The sequence below is a fragment of the Mustela nivalis genome, assembly GCF_964662115.1.
Source record: "Mustela nivalis genome assembly, chromosome: X".
In the NCBI taxonomy this organism is placed as follows: Eukaryota; Metazoa; Chordata; class Mammalia; order Carnivora; family Mustelidae; genus Mustela; species Mustela nivalis.
In genome coordinates this window covers 31,394,266-31,419,621 of record NC_139040.1, presented here as the reverse complement: position 1 = coordinate 31,419,621, position 25,356 = coordinate 31,394,266, and the positions used below count along the sequence as shown (strand labels likewise).

General features: G+C 38.9%; 2 long non-coding RNA genes across 3 annotated transcripts in view; one reads left to right on the top strand and one right to left on the bottom strand.

Annotated features, from left to right (window-relative positions):
- LOC309855764 overlaps window positions 1–25,356 on the top strand; it is a 199,495-nt gene that overhangs the window by 81,658 nt on the left and 92,481 nt on the right. Inside the window, exon 2 of the long non-coding RNA XR_014306983.1 lies at window positions 14,799–14,928. This is a non-coding gene — a long non-coding RNA (uncharacterized lncRNA). The remainder of the gene's footprint in view (window positions 1–14,798; window positions 14,929–25,356) is intronic.
- Window positions 6,515–25,356, bottom strand: part of LOC309855762 — a 179,677-nt gene continuing 160,835 nt past the window's right edge. For both annotated transcript variants that reach the window (XR_014306980.1, XR_014306981.1), the window contains exons 3-4: window positions 18,967–19,053; window positions 6,515–7,262 (exon numbers count right to left, since the gene is read on the bottom strand). This is a non-coding gene — a long non-coding RNA (uncharacterized lncRNA). The remainder of the gene's footprint in view (window positions 7,263–18,966; window positions 19,054–25,356) is intronic.

Sequence of the window (25,356 nt, the reverse complement as noted above, 5' to 3'; positions counted from 1 at the left end):
TGCCAGGTAGTATCATTCATCATGGGGGGGGGGCATGGTAGGAGTGGGACAGTTCAGGAAACTTCTATATTCGGCTCAGAGGAAATAGCTAGAAGTGGTTGTGTGCACAGAACCTCGAGAAAGGCCCAGTAGCATTGTTCTCAGAGTGGAAGTCACAATGAGAAAGGCCCAGTAGCATTGTTCTCAGAGTGGAAGTCACAATGAGTCACAACTGGTGGAAGACCAAAATAGGAAAAGGGGCTACAGAGAACCTATTTGGACTTCAAATTCAGAATTAAATCAATGTACTGACAAGGCCCAGAAACTAATGACATAATCCACGGGTGAAAGTAATCTGATGGATTTGTAGTTTCATCTCACATAGTTAGTACTATGAGAGTTCAACATGTCACAACAGACATTATTTGGTCCCCTCAAATGTACTGTGAACAAAATGGTAGGTGAGGGTTGCCACCAGTCAGGAGAATGCTTGAAAAGGCCATGAATCAGAAGCATCGTGATAAAAACATATCCCCCACATACACATTTAGAATACAGCTTCTATGCACCAGTCCCTACTCTAAGAACATTAGCTGCATTACCTCATTTAGTCCTCAGAAAAAGGAGGAAGTTTCTGGCCCCATTTAAAGAGGTATAAATTGAGGGAAAGAGAAGCTTTGTATGCGTCTTTAGGGCCATAGAGCTAAGCGGTTGCAGGTTTTGGAATGAAACCCAAGGATTCTGGCTCCAGAATCAAACTTCTATTATGTTAAATTCACTGCTTTCATTCCCACATAGTAAAAACAAAACTTACCCGAGAACTGCCGCTATTCCATTTTGTAAGAGAGATTAGTTTTTTCTAACAAGGTGGAAATGGAGCCTTCTCGGACATGGTTCATCAAAGATTGTGTTAGAGTGGGGTAATGCCTTACAAAAACACATTTTTTAGTTAAATAGTCAAGGATTAAGGTACTCTTTCCCCACTCTCCCAGCCATCTCAATGTTTGGACATGTTCTTTTTCGATATTTGCTCACATGAGAGAGCAAACTATTGATGGTCCTATCAATCAAAAGGTAGTTCTGTTCTCCCCAGGACAGTCCATCTTTGCTCTAATGACCGAATTGGACTAACATCTTGTCTCATGACCAGCTAATGTTGAACTAGTTGTGCTTCCAGTACCAACTTCTGTGAAGGGGCTACATGTTCCTTTGAGATACACACTCAAGGGAAAGTACTGAAATCCTAAATTGGGGGGGAAGAAAGGAATATTACAGAATATTAAATCCTCATTGGCAATGAACTTCATGCTGGGCTTTTATGTAGTGTTCTGTGACCTTTCAGAGTCGCAGCTGAAGAACAGATTGAATTGGATAAAAATAATTAGCTTTCTCTTGTCAGAATACCACTCCACACTGTTGTTTCTCCATTCCAGTTTGTTCTACTCCTGCCACATCTAGTATTCAACAAGTCATTTCTTTTTATGAAATGGAACCTGTATCTTTTTCTAGAAATCTTCCATTCATATTTCAATATGATTGAGTTAAATTTTCCTCAACAATTAATGAGAAATTCCAACAATAATTAATGAAAACCTATTTAGCAGTAAATATGGTCATAAATGAATGATGGGTGAGGAAATTCTGTCTTCCAGGTAGACATGATTTCTGATTTGTAGGAGAAAGACAGTGTTTTTCAGAGAATGATCTTAAAACACCTGTATCAGAGGGGCACCTGGGTGGCTCAGTGGGTTAAGCATCTGCCTTCAGCTCAGGTCATGATCTTGGGGTCCTGGGATCCAGCCCCGCATCGAACTCCCTTCTCAGTTGGGAGTCTGCTTCTCGCTCTCCTTCTGCCTGCTGCTCCCCTTGCTTACACATTCTGTCAAATAAATAAATAGGATCTTTAAAAAAAAAAGAAAGCCTATATCACAATTAAAAAAAAAAAAACTTGTATCACAATTACTTGGTGTATCTGTTCAAGGTGCAGATTTCCTGGCCTCACCCCAAAACTGGTGAATTAAAATTTCATAGGGTGTAGCATGGGACTCGGCATTTTAACAAGTTCCTCAAGTGAGGGGAGTGAAGTTTGAAAACCACTGCCTTACAAGACTATCCTCATATGTGTTCTCCATATGCACATAGCTTGTCAGGCTGACCCTGCAGTAGAGATAGGAATGTTTTTCACTGGAAGAGCCCTGAGAATCTGCCTCTGTCAAGCACTTCTGAACTTTGCACTTCACTATAGGGTTGCTAGATTTAGCAAATAAAAATACAGGGCTTCCAAATAAATTTGAATTTCAGATAAACAAGTAGTTTTTTTAGCCTAGAGATGTCCTATGCAACACTTGGAACATAATTATGCTAAAAATATTTGTTGTTTGCTGAAAATCCAAATATAACTGGGAGTTCTGTATTTTATCTGGCAAACTATAATGAGGAAATTAAATTTCAGAGGTGGAATGGCAGTCTTCAATGTTATGTGGTCCCTAGGATTTCTAGTACTTTCTTAGTTTCTACCATTAGTAAAAATCATCAATTTCTGCTCAACTGAAGGCTTTTTTGACAATACTGTTGTAAAAACATAACTGAAGTATCAATTAAGTTCCAAATGCATAAAGACCTAGAGTATTTATTTCATAACTGAGACACTACCGTACATCAAGGTGTCTTTTCATAAATCATTCAATATTACTTAGTCACAAGAGCGGAAAAAAAACCCCACCATGATTCTACATAATTAAAGTAATTTTTTTTTAAAGATTTTTTATTTATTTATTTGACAGAGAGAAATCACAGTAGGAGAGAGGAAGGGAAGAGATCAGAGAGAGAGGAAGGGAAGCAGGCCCCTGCTGAGCAGAGAGCCCGATGTGGGACTTGATCCCAGGACCCCGAGATCATGACCCGAGCCGAAGGCAGCAGCTTAACCCACTGAGCCACCCAGGTGCCCAATTAAAGTAATTTTTATATAGGCTTTCTCTTCTTAGAATTTCCTGAAAGTCAGTCCATCATCTGCCCACCTATTTCAAATGGAGTCATTGGCTGACCCAAGGAGCATGGGTAGAATTCTAAGGCCATAATTAGAACATTCTGCTACTTAACTGAATTCTGAGGCTTTGGGAACTAAGGCAGGTCAGTCTGAAAACAGGATCTTAGATTCTAGGTGGTTTGAGCATAGAAAAGAAAATTTGACCCTATGCTTTCACGGAAAAAAAAAAGTGTTAGGGACAGGACCAAGGAAGTGGTGAATGGGTCATGCCATCGTACTCCATCCTAAGCATAAAAGGGTCCAGACAACTTGTTAAAAATATTTTCTTCCAAGGCCGAATGCTTAAAGATAATTGATTTAATTCATCCATGTGCTATATCTTTGGATGCTAAAAGTGTGGCAATTAAATTTTTAAAAAGTTTTATTTGATTATTATTTGAATTGATTCCTGCAGCATTTGATTTGGTTTCTTACACTCATCCAAACTGTATCATCCTCCAAAGAATGGGAACAGTTTTGGAAGAGGTCATTCATGTGTACAAATAAGAGTGTATATTTAATACAACAGGAACCCAATTCTACTCTGAAACATGTTTCATATAAGTTGATTTCAAATATAGTATTCTATTTTATCCATAGAAAAATCTTCTAAGGAGTGGGTAGATCACATGTGTCCTCTTCTCTAGGCCCAATCAGGTCCATGTACATGCCATGGAAGAGATTAAGAAGCAGCGTTATGTCAAGCCACACCTTCCTTTTTTATGTATTTGCCAAACACAGGCTTCACAGACTGCTTTTTGTAGTAATAATCTTTTAGGCTTCTATTGAATTCAGTAGGGATCAGAGTTCTTTCACATCCTTTATTTCACTTAATCTCACAGCAGTCCTGCAAGTATGCATAGCGATTGTTACAATCGGATTCTAGATTTTACCTATTAGGAAATGGAGGTAGGATCAGACTGATGAACTAACTCATTTGAGGGAACACAGGCACTGTGGCAGAAACCCAGGTTCTTTGCCACCATTCCACCATGGCAAAACCACCATTGCCACTTCTTACTACCCCTACTTCTCTTCCTCCTCCCTTTTCCTCCATGCGTCCTTCTTCCTCCACCATCTTTTCCTCTACATTCTCAGCCCCCAGCAGACTGACTGAGCATTAGTGCCAGGAATGATGCTTAGTGCTTTAAATACACACTTGCATCTGATGTGTACAATAACCTTCTGACTGTCCTCATTAAACAGATGGAGACAACCTTATGATTATCTCTCTTAAACAGATGTGAAAACTGAGCCTAGAAAAGTGAAATGTCAGTTACCATGTGATGGGCCATAATTAGAACACAGGCCTACTAACAGCTCATTCATGGTTAGCTGACATGAATATCCGATCCACCAAAGCACACTATCTAAGTACAATAATGCATATTCTGGCATTGAAAGCAGGTGGAAAAAATATAAACACTTGTCTTTGGAGCTTGCATTTCTTCGGCATTGTCTGACTCCTTTGATTTCTTCATTATGAATGTACCTAAGGCTAAGATGATACCATTAAATGGTTGAGATAAGGAGTACAACTTAAGGGATAACAGCAGTAGCCTGGTACTTAATGGAAACTAGGAGGCAGGTCCTCGTGAACAGCAGTATCTTTGACTTGATATTGAACCTTAGAACTTTGCCTCTGTGAGTGGAGTTCTTATACGTAAGTCACCTGAAAGGTAGCTTTCTCCTTAGAGCTGCAAAGTAGACTAAACCTGAGGGTGTGAGTTAAGTGATTTTTGCTGAGAATTGTGACAGTGGAGACAGTAAGCCTGGGCTGTCATTATAGCATGTGGATGAAGTGTCATATTCATGCTTTGAGGTGAAAAAAATGCTAACCTACCATCAACTCAAAGACTATGAGTTTTCTTCATTCCCCAATGTCTGGAAGATGTGTTTACAGGCTTTCGTAGACTATTAACAGCTGTCTGTAGTTTGCTTTGGATAAATTCTGGATGCCAAGCTTCCATATAAACACCAGTATTTCCTACATATTCTTGACTGCCCATAGGGTGTACCTTCTAGAAAATTAAGCTTGAAACAACAACAGAACATTTCCAGGCAGGCACTTCTTTTCTGGGTGGCAGAGGATAAGTATACATGTTGGAGTGTAGGGGTTTGAAAGCACATATAATATTATCGTTAATGAATGGCGAGGATACTTGTTTTTCATTGTGGTCTAAACAAGGGTTTCAAAAGATCTTGGATTTTTCATTATTATGGAGGAAAACAGTATCTCTCATTCATTTTTGTGAGCTATCAATATTTGAGCTTCTTGAAATTCAATTATATTCCACACATACCATCTTGTTCCATTTCCTCTAAATGCTGTTTCAGCCCAGTGCTTGAAATATTTATTTTGAAAGTCATTCCTGTTATCTTTTGTTATGGGGGAAAGATATGGGATGAGTAGGAAGAACACAAGAAGAAATTGCCTACTGTGAACAGCATTTTCCTTGAGAACATTTGTTGAAAGCAACCAAAGACAATTGTTGAACACTGCGGCTGCCTGAGGGGGTAAATGATTATTGGTATACAAATTAAGGAAATTAGTTGGTAGCATATCTGCCCTACACGAACTACTACGAAGAGTTCTTTGTTCTATGTAGGGACATAGACAGTCACTTAAATCCTCATAAGTAAACAAACACCCGAACAGTAACATAATAAGAAATATAATGTGTAAAAACACATTTATCTATTTTTGTACCTTTTCCCTGACTTAAAAAACAGCTGCACAAAGCAATAATAAAATTTTTTCTGATAGGCTTACAGTATAAAAAATCACCTAATATCATTCCTCATTAGGGAAATACAAATCAAAATCAAAATAAGACCATATTCCACACTCACTAAGATGGCTATAATTAAAAACACAGTGGGGCGCCTGAGTGGCTCAGTGGGTTAAAGCCTCTGCCTTCAGCTCAGGTCATGATCCCAGGGTCCTGGGATCGAGCTCTGTGTCGGGCTCTCTGCTCAGCAGGGAGCCTGCTTCCTCCTCTCTCTGCCTTCTCTGCCTACTTGTGATCTCCATCAAAAAAAAAAAAAACAAATCTTAAAAACACAGATAATAATAATTATCAGAATGTATGGAGAGAAAAGGACACCCTCACATTGATGGTGAAAATCTAAGACTTGCAGCCATTTGGAAAAGAGTTTGAAAGTTGAAAAATTGGATAGAGTTATCCACCCAGCAAATTCCATTCTGAAGTGTATAACCAAGAGATGTTAAAATCTATATCCACATAAAAACTTGTACATTTATCGCAGCATCATTTATAATACCCAAGTAAAATGTGCATCAGCTTATGAATGTATAAAGAAAATGTGATATATTCATACAATGGAATACTACTCAGTCCTAAAAAGGAACAAAGTACTGATTCATGCTACAGCATAGATAAACCTAGAAAGCATTATGCAAAGTGAAAAAAGCCAGACACAAAAGGCAACATATCATTTTATTTATATGAAATGTTCAGACTACACAAAGCTTTAGAGCTAAAGTAGATTCAAGGTTTCTGAGGGCTGGATTAGAGAATGGTGAGAGGATTGGTAGATGAAATCTGGAGGGTATAGATGTTTATTTGGGGTGAAGAAAATTTCTGGAATTACTGGTTATAGCTGGACACTTTGAGAATACAACCAAAACCACTGAACTGGACACTTTAAAGGGGCTAGTTTTATGTTAGGTTAAATTATATCTCAATAAGAAATTATTTTTAAAAAAGAACCAATGTGTAACAAAAGGTTACAGAAAATATATCAAAATATTTATAGCAAACAAGTTTATGGAGAAAATGCGTCTCCCTAAGAACTCTCCCACACTGGTGGCATTCGGCAACCTAGCTATCAAATGGAGATAATGTATCTGTGCAGAAATAGGTCATTAAGAGTTAGTTGTTTTTGCAGCTCACTCTGCTGTTTAATCTTTTGAGTGTGCCAAAAGGAAGTTCAGGGGCAGAGACAAGTATCTGTGCCAACAGGCCACATGGGACCTACGATATTTTTACATGGTTCAATTAAAATGGTTTTTTTCTTTTGTAATAGAGAAGAGATACCTTTTAGAATTATGATATCAATTTGGTGATCATGGTGGTGTGCAGCCAAGGAAGAGGAGGCAATTCTTATTCTTCAGGTGTGCAGGTTGCCCTCTCATGATTAAGCCCAAAGTTGGTCAAATCTAAGGATAGAAATGCCTGGAAAACATCTGGTTTCTTCAGTGCTGAAGGTAATGTCCATATAACTGCCATGGCCTCTGAGGTGATGAAGAAAATGGCAAAAAAGAAAAAAAATGATTAAGAATTTTAGCTAGTCTATTCCTAGGTAGAAGCAAAATGGCTGTGACAGTTTCTCAGACTTTCCTTGCTTTTGGTCATCTTGACAATTTTGAGGAATGTGAATATTTTGTAGAATGTCCCTCCACTGGAATTTTTCTGAAGTTTTCCTATTAGACTGGGGTGATAAATTGTGGGGAGGAAGACTCCAGAGGTAAAATGTCATTCTCATCTGGGGCACCTGGGTAGCTCAGTGCGTTAAAGCCTCTGCCTTAGGCTCAGGTCATGATCCCAGGGTCCTGGGATTGAGCCCCGTATCGGGCTCTCTGCTCAGTGGAAAGCCTGCTTCCCTCCTCTCCTTCTGCCTGCCTCTCTGCCTACTTGTGGTCTCTGTCTGTCAAATAAATAAACAAAATCTTTTAAAAAAATGTCATTCTCATCATATCAAAGATACATGCTATGCAGATGGTTTATCACTGATGATGTTAATTTTGATTGCCGGGCTGAGGTAGCATTAGATTCCTCCATGGTAAATTTACTGCTGTTCCTGTTGTCCATATTCTGTGGAGCCCACACTTGAAGATTGAGAACTGTGGTCCACTTTTAAAAAAAATTATTTATTTATTTGACAGACAGAGATCACAAGTAGGCAGAGAGGCAGGCGGCGGAGGGTGGGGGAGAAGCATTCTTCCTGCGGAGCAGGGAGCCCGATGTGGGGCTCGATCCCAGGACCCCAGGATCATGACCTGAGCCGAAGGCAGAGGCTTTAACCCATTGAGCCACCCAGGCGCCCCTGTGATCCACGATCTTGAAGGAATGGTTTCTACATAAATTATTTGGAATTCTTCATGGGAGATTACTATAGAATACTATAAACCAAATTCCGGGTGCAGGCTACGCTCATTGCTACTAGAGTATCATTGCTTCTAGGCGTTGATAGCTGATAGAGTAACAAAATGTATATAAGTATAAAAATCTGAGTTTGCATATAGCTATTAATCTTTCACTCTATATTCTATTATTTATAGTATATGCATCTATCCTGTTTATCAGGTAAACATGGGTTCAAGTGATGTTTCCCACTCGGTTACCACATGATCATTCTAGCCTCCTCCCCTTGCTTATCTGTAACCTCCCATTCCAATAAACGAGACGCCTGGCTCTCATCATTTGTCATCAATTAACTTACATTAGTTCTAGTATGCATGTTATAGCAGTCTCAGAATTATTAACCAATATTTCCATGGGGAATAATTTTGTCAACTAGACTACAGTGTTTGTATGTACAGTTCCTTTTGCTTTTATAGTCTCCACTCATTTCCAAAATTACTTATGTCAGCCTCTATTCTCCCTTTAGTAATGTTGTTGTATATACTTGTGATATAGTTAGAGATTTCTTATGGTCTGCCTTCCGTCCTGGGCTCTCCTGACCTTCTAAATTATTTATTTACATTTACGAACATGAAGTTCACCCTCTCTGCTGTAAAGTTCTATGGCTTTTGACAAACGCATAGTGTCGTGTATCTTTGGACACAGCTCTTTGAACTTGATCATATTAACGCAAATGAGATGAAAATATATTGTTTGTGAAAAGAGATTTTTTTTTCTTTTTTTAAAGATTTTATTTATTTGTCAGAGAGAGAGTGAGTGAGAGCGAGCACAGGCAGACAGAGTGGAAGGAAGAGTCAGAGGGAGAAGCAGGCTCCCCGCGGAGCAAGGAGCCCGATGTGGGACTCGATCCCAGGACGCTGGGATCATGACCTGAGCCGAAGGCAGCTGCTTAACCAACTGAGCCACCCAGGCATCCCGAAAAGAGATTTTTAAAAACAAGGCTTTCAGTGAACACATGACTTTAAAACATTTTTGGAAAAATTTAGTTTCTTATTATTTCAAAGCCTTTATTATCCTCACCAGATATTTTTCTCCTGAAAGGAAGGTGAATTATTTAATTCTTAATCTTTTAATAAAATGGTACCTGATGAGACTAAACGTTTTATCTCTTTAATCTCCTCAGTGTTTGGCCTTTGCATTTTAATATCCCTATAAGCAATATCATATCTTATCAAGCCAGATTTTTATTTGCTTTGTCCTTGCTTTTATTTTCCTTTGATGCTGCAACAGAAATACATACTAGGAGGTTCAGAAAGAAGCCATAAGATAACCTAATATGAGCAGCTATTGAATGGATTTAAAGTAGTTTACAAAACCAGCTGAGCTCTGGTTAATTTCCTCTTCCTTCCTGCCTTAGTGCCAGGCTGCCTGATTCTAGCCCAGCAGAGCATCTGTGACTAAGTTATATATGAGAAAAATTAAAAGTCAATTTGCAATCAGCCAAACATAATAATGACAAATATGCTGACATGGTGGTTTTAAAAATGTGGCCCCAGGAGGTACACCTAGCTGGCTCAGTTGGTAGAGCACACAACTGTTGATCTTGGGGTCCTGAGTTTGAGCCCTACATGGGGTGCAGAGTTTATATGCAGATTTAAAAAAAATAAGTAAAATATAGTGTGGCCTCAGGTAATTTATTGAAAATACAAATTCTCATGCCTCACCCTTCACTTCTTAAACGAGAGTCTCTGTGAGTAGAGCCCAGTGATCTCTGTTTCAACAATTCCTCCAGGCTATACTTAATTTTCAGAACCAGTGGGATAGGGGAAAATATTAAAGAGCAATGCTTCTTCTGTTTCAGTAGGATGATGTCTTTCACTATGAAAGTTCTTTTATCTTTTTCTTTGCTTGAAATGCACTTTTCAGTGAAACACTCAAATACCTACCTCTTGATTACACTGTCGTTCATTTAGAAGTGGATAAAAAAAAAAAGGCGTCTACCAAATAGGGTAGATAGGGACTCATTTTATGCCTCTGGAATGAGGGAAACTGTAGGAGGAAGAAAGTATGCATGTGGTCCCAGGACACGAGGGTCTAGGTACCAAGGATCACTATCTTCTTTCCACAGTTGGTTATTAGGCTTTAAAAGCAAATCTGTGCAGTCTAATGTGCTTTTAATCTTAAGGAACATAAAGAAGACTTGAGAGTGGTAGGGGTAACCCTATTATACCATGTGTAGAGATAAGCTGCTAAAGCCAATCTGTAGAGAAAGGAAAATTAGGTCAAATAGAAGCAATGATGAAAAACCGTGAGTCCAAAAGAAAGGAGAAAGAGGAACACACAGGATGAATAGTTTTCAAATGGCTTTTCAATTCATGTTTACACCACCTCATGAGGCTTTACTCTATTTCTACACTTGGGGTCTTGGAAAAAGTACTTCTTTAAGATAGATTCATTGAGGGATACCTGGGTGGCTCAGTTGGTTAAGCGGCTGCCTTCGGCTCAGGTCATGATCCCAGCGTCCTGGGATTGAGTCCCACATCGGGCTCCTTGCTTGGCAGGAGCCTGCTTCTCCCTCTGCCTCTGCCTGCCACTCTGTCTGCCTGTGCTTGCTCTCGCTCCTCTCTCTCTGACAAATAAATAAATAAAATCTAAAAAAAAAAAAAAGATTGATTAATTGATTTGAGGGACAGCGCATGTGTACTACCTCATGTGGGTGGGGGAAGGGACAGAAGGGGAGGGAGAGAGAATCTCAAGCCGACTCTGCACAGAGTGCAGAGCCTGACAAGGGACCCAGTTCCATGACCCTGAGGTTGCGACCTGAGCCAAAACCAAGAGTCAGACATGTAACTGACTGAGCCACCCAGGCATCCCAAGAAGTACTTTATAGTAAAATCCTGCATTTGCTTATGTTGGTGTGAGTTTCTGTTGCATACCAACTGACCACCCCTGAGCATTTGATTCTTTTTCTGCTGAACTTTTTGTTCCACACCTTCTCAAACTCCTATGGCTTCTGCTTATTTTCAATATGCTTTAATAACAGCTGGGAAATTCCTTTGCGTAAATGAGAGTACTACATTACAATAAAAATTTGAAAGTAATTTTTGATAATTGGGACACGATATATCAGAGCTAATAAAGAAGAAATGCATCTTCTCCCTTTGGTTGTTTTACATGAAACGCTCCTCAGTGGAGTTCTGTGTCAGTGTTCCATGAGATGAAAAAAATCAGGACAGTCACAGCTACCTTATGTTGTTACAGCGTCACTTAAGAAACGAATTGTAAAGGGGCAACTGGGTGGCTCAGTCGGTTAAGCATCTGCCTTCAGCTTAGGTCGTGATCTCAAGGTCCTGGGATCAAGTCCAACGTCGGCTCCCTGCTCATCAGGGAGACCTGCTTCTTCCTCTGCCTCATGCTCTGTCTCTGTCTCAAATAGATTAAGTAAAATCTTTTTTAAAAAACCTGAATTGTAAAATTAAAGATTAAGAAAACGACATTCTAAATTATTCTGTATGGAGTAAGAAATAAATTGTAGTGAAAGGGCAGAGGCCACCCCAGGGTTGAAATGGGCCCTGACTCTCTTCTAAGTAATAGTCTTGTAAACACAATCCCCCCACCACTACTAAATCAACAGCCATAGCTAAGAAATTAATCTCACAGGGTGGGTCGGCGAAGTTACATAAATGTGCACATCGCAGTTTTGTTACTGCATGTACCTAAGGCCTCTGGGAGCTCGTATTTCACTAGTGCGTACAATAGAAAAAGTACCTGTTTTATGTTTATGCACCTTAGGTTCAAGGCTGGGTGAGTGGATCAGGGACCAGACGTCAACTACCTTGACCGGGCACCATGTACAGGGCACAAACCGTATAGCCTGCCTGGCAGCCATGTGCATCTTGGCACAGAAGCTTGCACACACGCAGTAGATAACGTGTAAAACAATCAAAAGAATGCCTACATTTCACTAAATTGCCAGCTGTGCCTTCACAATGTATGGTAGCTTTTCATTCCCTCTGGCCCTTAAGTCCCAAAGTCTCTCTTGGTGAAAGAGAAAGGTCAAACGTATCTTGATTGGAATACCCCATGGTCCTAGAGAGCTGTGCTCCCTCTGTTACTTAATAGCCTTGGAAAAGTTCCTCAGTTAAAGCTTCCTCCTTTGTAAAATAGGAATCCTATCTATGTAGTCTGCTGTGAAGATTAGAGAAAAGTAAGTTTGCAATGCATCTAAAAGTATTTGGCATTGTTGGGGTGCCTGGGTGGTGGGAACAGTTACGCATCCGACTCTTGATTTCTGCTCAGGTCATGATCTTGGGGCTGTGGGACAGAGCCCCACATGCTGGGCTCCACACTCAGCATGGAGTCTGCTTGAGATCTCTCTCCCTCTCCCCCAACTCGCATATGCGCTCCCTCTCAAATAGAATCTTTTTTTTTTTAAAAGAGTCTTTGGCAATGTAGAGTATCCATACATGCTATTTTCTTTCACTGTGTTTCTCTTTTTAGCCTACTTTCTCCACTTACTTAGATAGCTGTTTTCCTCTGGAAAGTATAGAGCCGAAAACTCTGTTAAATGTTGTTCTCTTTGCCAGGTAATAATTATCCTCATAATAAGAGTTTACGTTTATTAAGTGCTTGGTGTATCTAGGAACTATTCCAAACCCTTCTGAGTATTATTTCGTGTAATGCTTACAACAGCTTTATGAGGTAGGGACTGATATGGTCACCAGTTTACATTAGATGAAATTTAAATCTAAGGGAGGACAATAGGCTTAACCTGAATTGCACCAGAACTGCTGGCGGAGTTGAAATGAGCATTCAGGCACTCCCACTTGAGAGTCCTCATTCTTAACTACTCAAATTATACCATCTCACAGGGCATCTCCGGTTGATCACAAGTGAATATTTATCCTTGTTAACATGCACAACTGTCCTCTAAAATTTCTCTGCTTTGTAATCAAAGAGAACGTGACACTAAATATCAAGAATGCTGTCTTTGAATCGATTGTGGTTTCTTAGGAGAGGGGGCACACTCTTTAGGTTGAGAAGCTGGATTCTGGCTTCTGAGTGCCCGAGTTTGAACCTTGTTTTAGATGCCTTGCAAACATACCTCAATTTCTTCATGGGTTAAATAGAAGTGGAAAAAAAAAATCCTAATTTTTTGCATGAGGATTAAATATGGTTACACAGGTTAAATAGAGGACTTCGCTGAGTTCTTAATATATGCAGGCACTAGTCAAAGTTTATATAGTTGTCTGTATATTTCTATTCAGGACCCAGCCACCATATTTCAGGTTATAGTGTGCACCCTAAAGTATGTCATACCTTAGGAATTCTTTTTTTTTAAAGATCTTATTTATTTATTTGACAGAGAGAGATCACAAGTAGGCAGAGAGGCAGGCAGAGATGGGGAGAGAAGCAGGCTCCCCACTGAGCAGACAGCCCGAATGCGGGGCTCGATCCCAGGACCCTGAGATCATGAACTGAGCTGAAAGCAGAGGCTTAACCCACTGAGCCCCCCAGGCCCCCCAGGAATTCTTACTATAAGAAAAGTGAATACAGCAAAACCAATAATTGGGGTTATTACACTGTATTAAATTACCTTTTTTCAGAAAAAAATTATACTTCTGAGTATTTTTCAAACAGGGAACTTACTTTTCTCATATACACAAAAAAACGATTTATAACACTTCAAACTAGGGGTGCCTGGCTGGTTCATTTGGTAGAGCAGGTGACCCTTGATCTTGTGAATTTGAACCCCATGTTGGGTGTAGAGATTACTTAAAAATAAAAGCTTAAAGAAAACCGCTTCAAACTAAGCACACTATTTCAGGAAAAAGAGGAAAAAGTTGATTGATGTTTTCTTTCTTTCTTTCTTTCTTTCTTTCTTTCTTTCTTTCTTTCTTTCTTTCTTTCTTGATGTTTTCTTTCTTTTCTTTCCTTCCTTCCTTCCTTCCTTCTTTCTTTCTTTCTTTCTTTCTTTTTTATGGAAGCTCTATACCCAACGCAGGGCTTGAATTCAAGCCCCTGATATCAAGAGTCACAGAGTCTTCATACTGTGCCCCACAAAACTCAGTGGTTTAAGACAACAAGCATTTAGGGGCACCTGGGTGGCTCAGTAGGTTAAAGCCTCTGCCTTAGGCTCAGGTCATGATCTCAGGGTCCTGGGATCGAGCCCCGCATCGGGCTCTCTGCTCAGCAGGGAGCCTGCTTCCTCCTCTCTCTCTGCCTGCCTCTCTGACTACTTGTGATCTCTCTGTCTCTGTCAAGTAAATAAATAAAATCTTAAAAAAAAGACAACAAGCATTTGTTTTCTCACAGTTTCTATGTGTCAGTAATCTGGGCCTGATTTACCTCGGTACCTCTGCTTAAGTCTCTCTAACAGAGCTCAAAAGAAGGATGAATTGCTTTCAAGCTCACTCGACATTTGGCACACCTCAAAAGACCAACCATGAAGCTCTCTTGGATGGTGCTCAGCAGGCCTAAGTTCCTCTTAGGCCATTGCCCAGAGATCGCAGCTCCTTGCTATTGGGGCCTCTCCACAGAGCTCCTGAGACGATGGGAGCTGGTTTCCTCAGAGGAATGGCTCCAAGAGAGACAGAGAGAAAAGATGGAATCTAGAGTTGTTTTGGTAACCTTGAGAAGTGGCTTTCTATGCAGTTTACCACTTGAACTGTTTTTTTCTTTGTCAGAAGCAAGTCTCTGGTTCCACTCCACACTCAAGGAGAAAGGATTACACAAGGACATTAAACTCAGAAGGCAGAGGCCTTTGGGGCCATTTTGGAGACTGTCTTCCATAACTGAAGTGGAGTAAAGCAAAAGGTAGCTACTAATCCATTGTGTCAAATTCATATTATTAGTTAACGGTCAGTTTTTAAAATGTTGTTGATTACCTAACTCTTATTAATAGCATTTCTCTTTCCATGCTTAAGTATGGAATCACTACGCCTCCTTTAAATTAATTTTCCTTTCAATGCTTAGTATAGCTTCCCCTGGATACCCATCTTTTCCTTCCTTTTTATTAGCCTTCTACATGTTTTCCACCAAAATGTTCAGGAAAAAGATGGGCGGCATTAAATCAAGAGCGTAATTATTTGGATTGCCTCACATGTGATACATATGTCTCGGGAACTGAGTCTTTTCTGTGAAGTGGATTTTATTAAAAGATGATGAAATCAGTACTAAGATGGGGGTCAAGTTTTAACATTACTAGCAGACTCCAGATTAGAACAAGAGAATTGTATCCAGAAAGGACTATGGGTGTCAGCTGGCTAGCCTACATGATACTTGAAGGCCTTCTAGGATGCCATTTTTCAACTGCTTGTGTGTACTGAAAAAAATCGTCAAAATGTGCCAGAAACATTTACACTTGCTTTCATTTTTGAACACTAACAGTAGTGAAGTTAGGAGCTGGCAGAGTTTGAACGTTAATATACACTTATGTGAGTTTAAGAAGTTATTTATGATTTTTGCTCACTTTTTCAAATGCCTCTGTGGGAAATAATTGCTGTTCTATTATGAAAATGGGAAAGTTTAATGGTCTTATAATAGGCTGCATTTTGTACATCTCTCTTTCAGTCTTCAAATAGAGCTCTCGTCAGTGGCATTTGGGAATGTCAAGAACATTCTGTGTCCTGTTACATAGATGTATTTAATTAACCTGACTTCATGTCTAACTCTGGCTCCATAGACAAAGTTCAGAAAAAACCCAGGGTTTACCTCATTCTTATCATGTGTATCAACCCAACCGGAATCTTTGCTCACTGACCTTCTACTCATCGATGGTACAATGGCACAAATACAATGCAGAGGACTGGGTTTATTTTAAAATAAATACAGGCCAATTTCATTGTAACGTCTCACGTAGGCTACAGAGTAAAAAGTAAGTGTAGTCCCATTTCTCAGTCTGCTCTATTGCCAGAAGTTCTCATTCTAGCATATCTCTGTATTTTCAAGACAGAGCTGTGCATCTACGATCAACTACATACATCCATCTATTTAACTCAGGGCACCTTATAGATGTTACATATGTGCCCGACTGGTACCATGATATGCACTGTTGTGTTACATCTGCTTAACAACAGACCTTCAAGGGGTACCTGGGTGGCTCAGTGGGTTAAGCCTCTGCTTTCGCTCAGGTCATGATCTCAGGGTCCTGGGATCGAGCCCCGCATCGGGCTCTCTGCTCAGCAGGGAGCCTGCTTCCCCCTCTCTCTCTGCCTGCCTCTCTGTCTACTTGTGATCTTTCTCTCTGTCAAATAAATAAATAAATTCTTAAAAAAAAATAGACCTTCAATACCTGTTCACAGCAGTATAATGTTATAATCCAGTTTAATAGCTTTATGGCATTCTCTTGTGTAGTTGGACCATGACTGATTTAACCAGTCTGATACTGATGAACTTCTGTATCGTTGCCAACTCTTCCCCACTAACACAATGCTACTGAAAGTTGTCTTCGCCTACTTATGAGATTTTGTATGACAGATGCCATTGGGTCAAACGATAATGAATTCTACATCTTCAGAAATTGACAAATTGTCCTCTGAAATGTTTGCATTGACTTATAATCAAGGTGTGAATTAAATTTTCAAGAATTTTCACAATTATATAAACTATTTACTGAGCTATGTAGAGGAAAAACCAACATTTTTGATCAGGGAACAGTTACATATCTGACTAATACCACAAAGAGGTACTTACTGCTTACCTTGTTTGGCTTCATTCTGAGTTTGAATTGCGGCCCAACTTCAGGTAATTTCACATCAGTTCTGACCTCCTACCCTGATTTTCAGCAGGCAAATTTTGTTGTTCTTTCAATTAAGAAATTTTATCTTCCTAGGAGTTGTTTTTAAATTAAACCCTTAAATTGTGTACTCAGTGATAAGGATACCTTTCTTCATAAGATTTAATGTTCTATTACAGAAACCAGACTTAGCCTTAGAAAACATAAACGACAGAAGATTGGACCAACAGGGGACACACGCAAAATGATAAACTACAGGGTCCTAAACCTCATACCCAACAGAAACAACTATTTAACAATAATACATCTGTATTGGAAATACAGATGGAAATAGTACTAGGAGAGCCCCAAGGTACAGTGAATAGCTCCACCAAAAAAGTAGATCACAAAAACAGAGGACAGCATAGAAAATTGTAGGAAGCATTTCCCCTGTGCTACCCCATCTCCCAGGCTAACACAACTTGGTAGCAAAGGGAATCTCCTTGGCTATGGCTTCCCACTGTGGGGCAAAAGGAGAACAGTAGCCTTCACCATTAAGGACCCCGGCAGTTGAAGTCACCACCACAGAAACTCGAGTCCTTTAACCACTGATGAGCCTCAGAGTCTTGGCCAGGACTGATGCTGATGGACCTGCACAGGGTCTATACCATACCCAGTGCCCACTGTTGCATCCTTCTGGAGCAAGGGCTGCCACTGGGTCCCTTTTTCTAACCTCCCCAGCCATAATGCCACCGTGGGCAAGGCTGTGCTCTGATATAACCACTGTATATGTACCTATAACCGTGTCTTGGTACTGGTGTTGTGTATGGGCCTATAATTCAACCCTGCAATCATCCCACTTCTAGCCCGCTAACCTGGCATCTCCAAATGAACCCATAACTGGCATCCCCATGTGTCTCTTTACCCAGCACTAGCCCCTGTGCCACCATGCTCCCAAGTCAGGTGGCAACTTTCTGCTCATCTGCAGGTAAATCTTAGAAAGTCAGTAAAAGATGACTGTTCCTTCAAATGTGAAGATACCGACTCAAAACTATAAGGAATATAAAAATCCAAGGCAACATCATGCCACCAAAGGAACACAACAAACTTCCAGTAACTAACCCAGAGAAAGAAACATCTATGAGACTTCTGACTAATAGAAAATAATGATTTTAAGGAAACCCGGCAAACTAGAAGAGATCAAGGATAAAGACGTCAACAGAAACCCAGGAATAGAATAAATTCACCAGTGAGACAGGAAATACACAAAAGACCCAAAAGAATTCTGATGGTGAAAAATAAAATGGAGAAAATACAAAAATAAATACAAAACTTCAACAGCAGATTTGATCAATCAGAAAAAAGAAGCACTGAATTTGAAAACCATTCGTTTGACCTCATAGAGGATGCTGGACAAGAAGGCTTTAGGCAGACACATAACAGCAAGGTCCATGAGCTAAGCAAGTGCCAGTGGAGGCAACATAAGGACTTTGCATGGGGCAGGACAGCCCAGGATTTGACCTCCTCCTGCTTCACAAAAGGCTAGCCATGAGCCATCACTGTAGCACCACAGGCTCCATCAGATCTTTCTCCTCCCCTTCAGCCTGAGTTGGGAGACAACTGGTCACCCACATCAGTTAGAGGGGGATGAATTTTTTGGACTACCTTCTTCTTCTTCTTCTTCTTTTTTAGATCTTATATATTTATTTCACAGAGATCACAAGTAGGCAGAGAGGCAGGGGGAAGCAGGCTCCCTGCTGAGCAGAAAGCCCAATGGGGGGCTTGATCCCAAGACTCTGGGATCATGACCTGAGCCGAAGGCAGAGGCTTTAACCCACTGAGCCACTCAGGTGCCCCTTGAACTACCTTCTATTAAGGTTCACCAATAACATACGCAGCCATGCTGTGCTCTCATTGCAAGGGATTGTGCTAAGGGCTTGAATGGATGATTTTACCACTGAAGATTAGATGAACTCCATCATCCTCTCCCCATAAACTTTGTATAAACCAAGTGTTGGACTTCACCTGAATGCTGCAAAAATTAACGGTTCAGATAGATTTATGATAAACTGATTAAAACTTTTTCTGTAAGAAGAAAAATGAAGACCAATTATTTCAAAATGAACATGAAGTCTCACCTTCTAAAGTGCTTTCTCATTAGTCCCTTCCATAGTTAAGGTGTTAAAGCTGTGATTGACATTATTCTTCTAATGAATCCGCATAGCCTGTACAAAGGGAGAAGACATTTTCAAATTTAAGAACTTCATTATGAGTATAACCTTCCCTCGCTGAATGTTCTTTTCTTGTTGCATGAATCAAAAGACAAATCAGATTCTAGCATTTTAAAATGTAGCATTACTTATGGAAAATCTTGCATAAAGTTGTGTATGTATTGTGTATACACCTCAAATTCAAATTTATGGCTTTGATTTATCTTCTAAAGAAAAGTGAGTAACACAAATTAATACTTAGTCATAACCACAAAAAGATGAGTACAGGCATTGGTTTTAAGCGTCATTTTGTACCGTTTCCCTATGTTTTCTATACTGCATTATTCAACCTCCAAAATCACTAGCCTTCTCCTTAAAGAAAAAGTTAAAATAAAAAAACTCAACATGGTGCACCTATTTTTTTTTTTAATCAAATCACATACATGGAAGCATATAATCCAACTGAATGGAATAACAAATTCCTGGTGAAGTGTCACTAAAAGGTAGAAATGCACATTGAATAGTTATCAGATTGTTCCCTGTATCGAACTTTATAGAATTTGAAACACTGAATAAAGCATTAATACATTAATGAATTATCCATTGTGATTAAAATTATCAAGTGGTTTTTTCAGTATTAAAAACTGTTCAAAACATTTACACAAAGTATTATGCTATATAAATGGGACCAAATAATTTAGCTAGTGTAAACAAGTATTAAATTATATGTCAAGCTTTGAGTTAAATTTGAGATTAAAAATAAAGCATTTGGCAAGCAACAAAGATAATTAGTTAATTTGAAAATTTCTTAGGCATTGGAATAGTTTGAGATTTATTATGTCTGTTTTATCTTTGTATACAATGTGAATTCATTGACAATGATAAAACAAAGAATTTGGTTGAAAAATTGATCAATAGGATCATGTTTTTCATAATTCAGGACCTACATAATTTCATTATTTATAATCACCATTACTATTTATTACCCTCTAACTCCAACATGGGGCTCAAACTCACAACCCCAAGAGTTGCATGTTTCACTGACTAAGCCAGCCAGGTGCCCCAATTATCATTACTGTTAAACAACTCTTGTATATGCAGTGACATGGAACATTATCATTTACTTTACTTATTGTAAACAAACACTTATTTTAATTAATTTATTTATACAGACCTCAAACTAACATAACACTGGATGTTAACTACGCTGGAATTAAAATGCTAGTTTCAGGCGTACAATACAGTGACTCAACAGTTCCATATATTCCTCATTGCTCATCAAGCTAAGTGCATACTTAATCCCCTTCACCTATTTCTCCCATTCCCCACTCCCCTCCCCTCTCATAGCCCTCTGTTCTCTAGGGTTAAAAGTCTGTTTCTCAAGTTTGTCTTTTCTTTTCTTTGCTCATCCTTCCCTTTTGTTACTTAAGTTTTGCATATGAGTGAAATCATGGTATTTGTCCTTCTCTGACTTGTTTTGCTTAGCAATATACTCTCTAGATCCATACAAGTCATTGAAAATGGCAAGATTCCATTCTTGTTAATGGCTGCATAATCCATTGTGTGTATGTATGTCCATTCATCTATTGATGGACACTTGGGCTGCTTCCATATGTTGACTAGTGTAAATACTGCTGCATTAGACATACATATATACATAGGTGTGTATGTATATCTGCAGTGTTTTTGTATTATTTGGATAAATACCCAGTACTGAAATGCCTGGATCATAAGGTAGTTCTGTTTTTAACTTTTTGGGTAACCTCCATACTCTTCCACAGTGGCTGAATCAATCTGCCTTCCCATCAATGGCTCACAAGGGTTCCTTTTTCTCCACATCCTCGCCAACATTTATTGTTTCTTAAGTATTTTAAATTTTAGCCATTCGGAAAGGTGTGAGGTGTTATCTCATTGTGGTTTTGATTTACATTTCCCTAATGAGGAGTGATCTTGAGCATCTTTTCATGTGTCTGTTGGCCATCCGGGTGTCCTCTTTGGAAAAATGTCTGTTCAGGTCTTTGGACTATTTTTAATTGGGTTATATATTTGTATGTACTGAAATGTATTAATTATTTATATATTTTGGTTACTAATCTTTTTTTTTTTTTAAAGATTTATTTATTTGACAGAGAGAAATCACAAGTAGACAGAGAGGCAGCCAGAGAGAGAGAGAGAGAGGGAAGCAAGCTCCCTGCTGAGCAGAGAGCTCGATGCGGGACCCGATCCCAGGACCCTGAGATCATGACCTGAGCCGAAGGCAGCGGCTTAATCCACTGAGCCACCCAGGCGCCCCTGGATACTAATCTTTTATCAGATGTATCATTTCTAAGTATCTTCTCCTGTTCATTAGGTTTTCTTGTAGTCTTCATAGTTGTTTTCTTACTGTGCAGAAGCTTTTTATTTTGATGTAGTGCCAGTAGTTTTTGGTTTCCCTTACTTCAAGAGACAGATCTAGAAAAATGTTGCTATGGCGGATTTCTTCTAGGATTTTTATGGTTTCAGCTCTCACATTTAGGTCCTTAATCCATTTTGAGTTTGCTTTTGTGTATGGTTTAAGAAAGCGCTACAGTTTCATTCTTTTGCACACTGTTGTCCAGGTTTCCCAACACCATTTGTTGAAGAGACTGTCTTTTTTTCATTTCCTATTCTCGCTTCCTTTGTTGAAGCTTAATTGACCATATAATCATGGCTTTATTTCTGGGCTGTCTATTCTGTTCCATTGATCTCTTGTGTCTGTTTCAGTGCAAGTACCATACTGTGTTACTACAGCTTTGTAATATAACTTGAAGTCTGGAATTGTAATGCCTACAGTTCTGTTGTTCTTTATCAGGACTCCTTTAGCTTTTCAGGGTCTTTGTGATTTCATACAAATTTTAGGATTTTTTTGTTCTAGTTCTGTGAAAAATGCTGTTGCTATTTTGATAAAGATTGCATTATATCTATAGATTGCTTGGGTAATATTACATTTAAAAAAATATTTGGTGTTGTAATGCATGAGCATGGAATGTGTTTCCATTTCTTTGTGTTATCTTCAGTTACTTTCATCAGTGTCTTATAGTTTTCAGAGTACAGGTCTTCCACCTCTTTGGATAGGTTTATTCCCAGATATCTTATCTTTGGTACAACTGAAATGGGATGCTTTTCTTAAATTCATCTTCTGCCGCTACATTACTACTGTATAGAAATGCAATGAATTTCTGTACATTGATTTTCCATCCTATGACTTTAATGAATTCACTTATCAGTACTAGTAGTTTACCAGTGGACTCTTCAGGGTTCTCTATATGCAGATAATAAAGGTTTCACTTCTTCCTTACTGATTTGGATGCCTTTTAATTCTTTTTGTCGTCTGATTGCTGTGGCTAGGACTTCCAGCACTATGTTGAATAAAAGTGGTGAGGGTGGAGAAATCTATTTTTTTCCTGCCTTTAGCAGAAAAGCTCTCATTTTGCCCCTTCAAGGATGATATTAGATGTGCATCTTTGATATATGGCCTTGATGATGTTAAGGTTTCCTCTAAGACTACTTTGTTTTTATCCTTTCTCTTGTTGATGTGATGTATCAAATTGATTGATTTCTGAATATAGAACCACACTTGCACATCTAGAATAAATCTGACTTGATTGTAGTTAATGATTTTTTTTAATGTACTGTTAGCTTCATCTTGTTAGTATTTTTCTGAGGATGTTTACATCGATGTTCATCAGAGATGTTGGCCTGTAGTTTTTTTGTTTGTTTTTGTGGAGTCTTGATCTTGTTGGGGCATCAGGGTAATGCTGGCCTCATTAAATTAATTGGGAAATTTTGCTTCATCTTCTATTAGTTAGGAAGTTTTGAGAAGAATATGTATTAGCTCTTCTTTAGATGTTTTGTAAAAATTCACCTGAGAGGTTGTCAGGTTCTGGACTTTATTTGTTGGGAGGCTTGTTTATTACTGATTTAATTTCACAGCAGGTAATTGGTCTGTTCCAATTTTGTACTTCTTCTTGCTTCAGTTTTGGTAATTTATGTGTCTCTAGGAATTTAGGGTGCCCAGTTTGTGGCATATAATTTTTCATAATATTCTTTTACGCTTGCTTGTATTTCTGTGGTATTGGTTGTTATTTTTCCTCCTTCATTTGTGATTTGGTTTGAGTCCTCTCTCTTTATTTTGATGAGTCTACCTAGAGATTTATCAATTTTCTTGGTCTTTTCAGAGAACAAGCCCCTGATTTGATTAATATGTTCCAATTTTTTTTCAGTTTCCTCTCTTTTTTCTTAATTTAAGTGGTCTTCACATGCGACATGGGGCTCAAACTCACAACTCTGAGATAGAGTAGCATGCTCTACCAACTGAGCTAGCCACGCATTCCTGTTTTTTGTTTTGTTTTGTTTTGTTTTTTTAGTTTCTAGGTCATTTATTTCTGCTCTAATCTTTATTGCTTCCTTCCTTCTACTAGTTCTGAAGTTTGTTTGTTCTTTTTTCTAGCTCCTTTAGGTGTTAAGGGTAGGTTGTTTGAGATTTTTCTTGCTTCTTGAGGTAGGCCTGTATTGCTATAATCTTCCCTCTTAGAACTGCTTTTCCTGCATCCCAAAGATTTTGGACCCATGTTATCATTTTTACTCTTCTCCATGTATTTTTAAATTTCTTCCTTGACTTCTTGGATTGACACATTCATTGATTAGTAGCATATTATTTAATCTCCATGTATTTGTTCTCTCTCCAGATTTTTTCTTGTGGTTGATTTTGATTTTCTTAGTGTTGTGGTCAGCATGTATGCATGGTAGACTTCGATCTTTTCAAATTTCTTGATACTTGTTTTGTGGCCTGATTTGTGATCTATTCTGGAGAATGTTCTGGAGAATATGCAGTTGAATGGAATGTGTATTTGCTGTGTTAGGATGGAATGTCCTGAATGATCTGTTGAATCCATCTGGTCCAGTGTGTCATTCAAACTTTCTTTATTGACTTGTAGTTTAGATGATCTACTCATTTATGTAAGTGCAGTGATAAAGTCCCCTACTATTATTGTATTACTATCAACTAGTTCTTTTATGTTTGTTATGCACCATGCTGGGTACACTATAGGACTTATTTTCATAAGGCCACTACTTCCAAGTGCAGGAGATGGAGCTGATTTTTCTAACACAAAAAAACAGACACACAGTGTTAGAGGAAATGAGGAGACACAGGCATATGTCCCAGATGAAAGAATAGGACAAAACTGCAGCAAGACACCTAAAGAAGACAGATATAACTAATATGCTTGATGGAGTATATAAAGTAATGATCATAAAGATATAGGACTTGAGAAAAGATCGGAGTAAGCCCCTTAACAAAGTAAACCCTTTAACAAAGATATAAAAAAGAACCAATCAGATGAAGAACACAACAAGTGTAATTAAAAATACAATAGCTAGAATAAAGAGCAGTCTAGAGGATGAAGAAGAATGAATTAGTGACCTGGAGGACAGAGTAATGGAAAGTAATCAAGCTGAACAGGTGAGGGAAAATTTATGCAAAATGAAAATAAACTTAGGGAACTCAGGAACACCATCAAGCAAACTAACATTCACATTCTAAGGCTCTCAGAAGAAGAGACAGAAAGGGGGCAATTTATTTGAAGAAATAATAGCTGAAAACTTCACTCACCAGGAGAAGGAAGTAGATATCTATATCCAGGAGGCACAGAGATCTCTCAATAAAATCAAGGCATGGTGGTCCACATAGCAAGACACACAGTAATTAAAATGGCAAAAGGTTGGGGCGCCTGGGTGGCTCAGTGGGTTAAGCCTCTGCCTTCAGCTCAGGTCCTGATCCCAGGGTCCTGGGATCGAGCCCCACATCGGGCTCTCTGCTCGGCAGGGAGCCTGCTTCCTCCTCTCTCTCTGCCTGCCTCTCTGCCTACTTGTGACCTCTGTCAAATAAATAAATAAAATCTTTAAAAAAAAATGGCAAAAGGTAGAGAGAATTTTAAAATCAGCAAAAGAAAATAGTTACATACAAGGGAAACCCCATAAGGCTATCTGCTGATATCTCAGCAAAAACGTTGCAAGCCAGCGGAGACTGGCATGATCTATTTGAAGTGTGAAAGGAAAATAATCTGGAACCAAGAATACACCATCCAGAAAGACTGTCATTCAGAATGGAAGGAGAAATAAATAAAAGGTAAAGGAATTTATCACCACTAAACCAGCCCTACAAAACTGTTAAAGGGGACTCTGAGTAGACAGGAAAGGATATAAGTAAGAATAAGAAAAGTAGGAAGAACAAAAGCAGTAAAAAATAAGTACATCTATAAAAATCAGTTAAGAAGTTAAGAGACTCATAAAATAAAC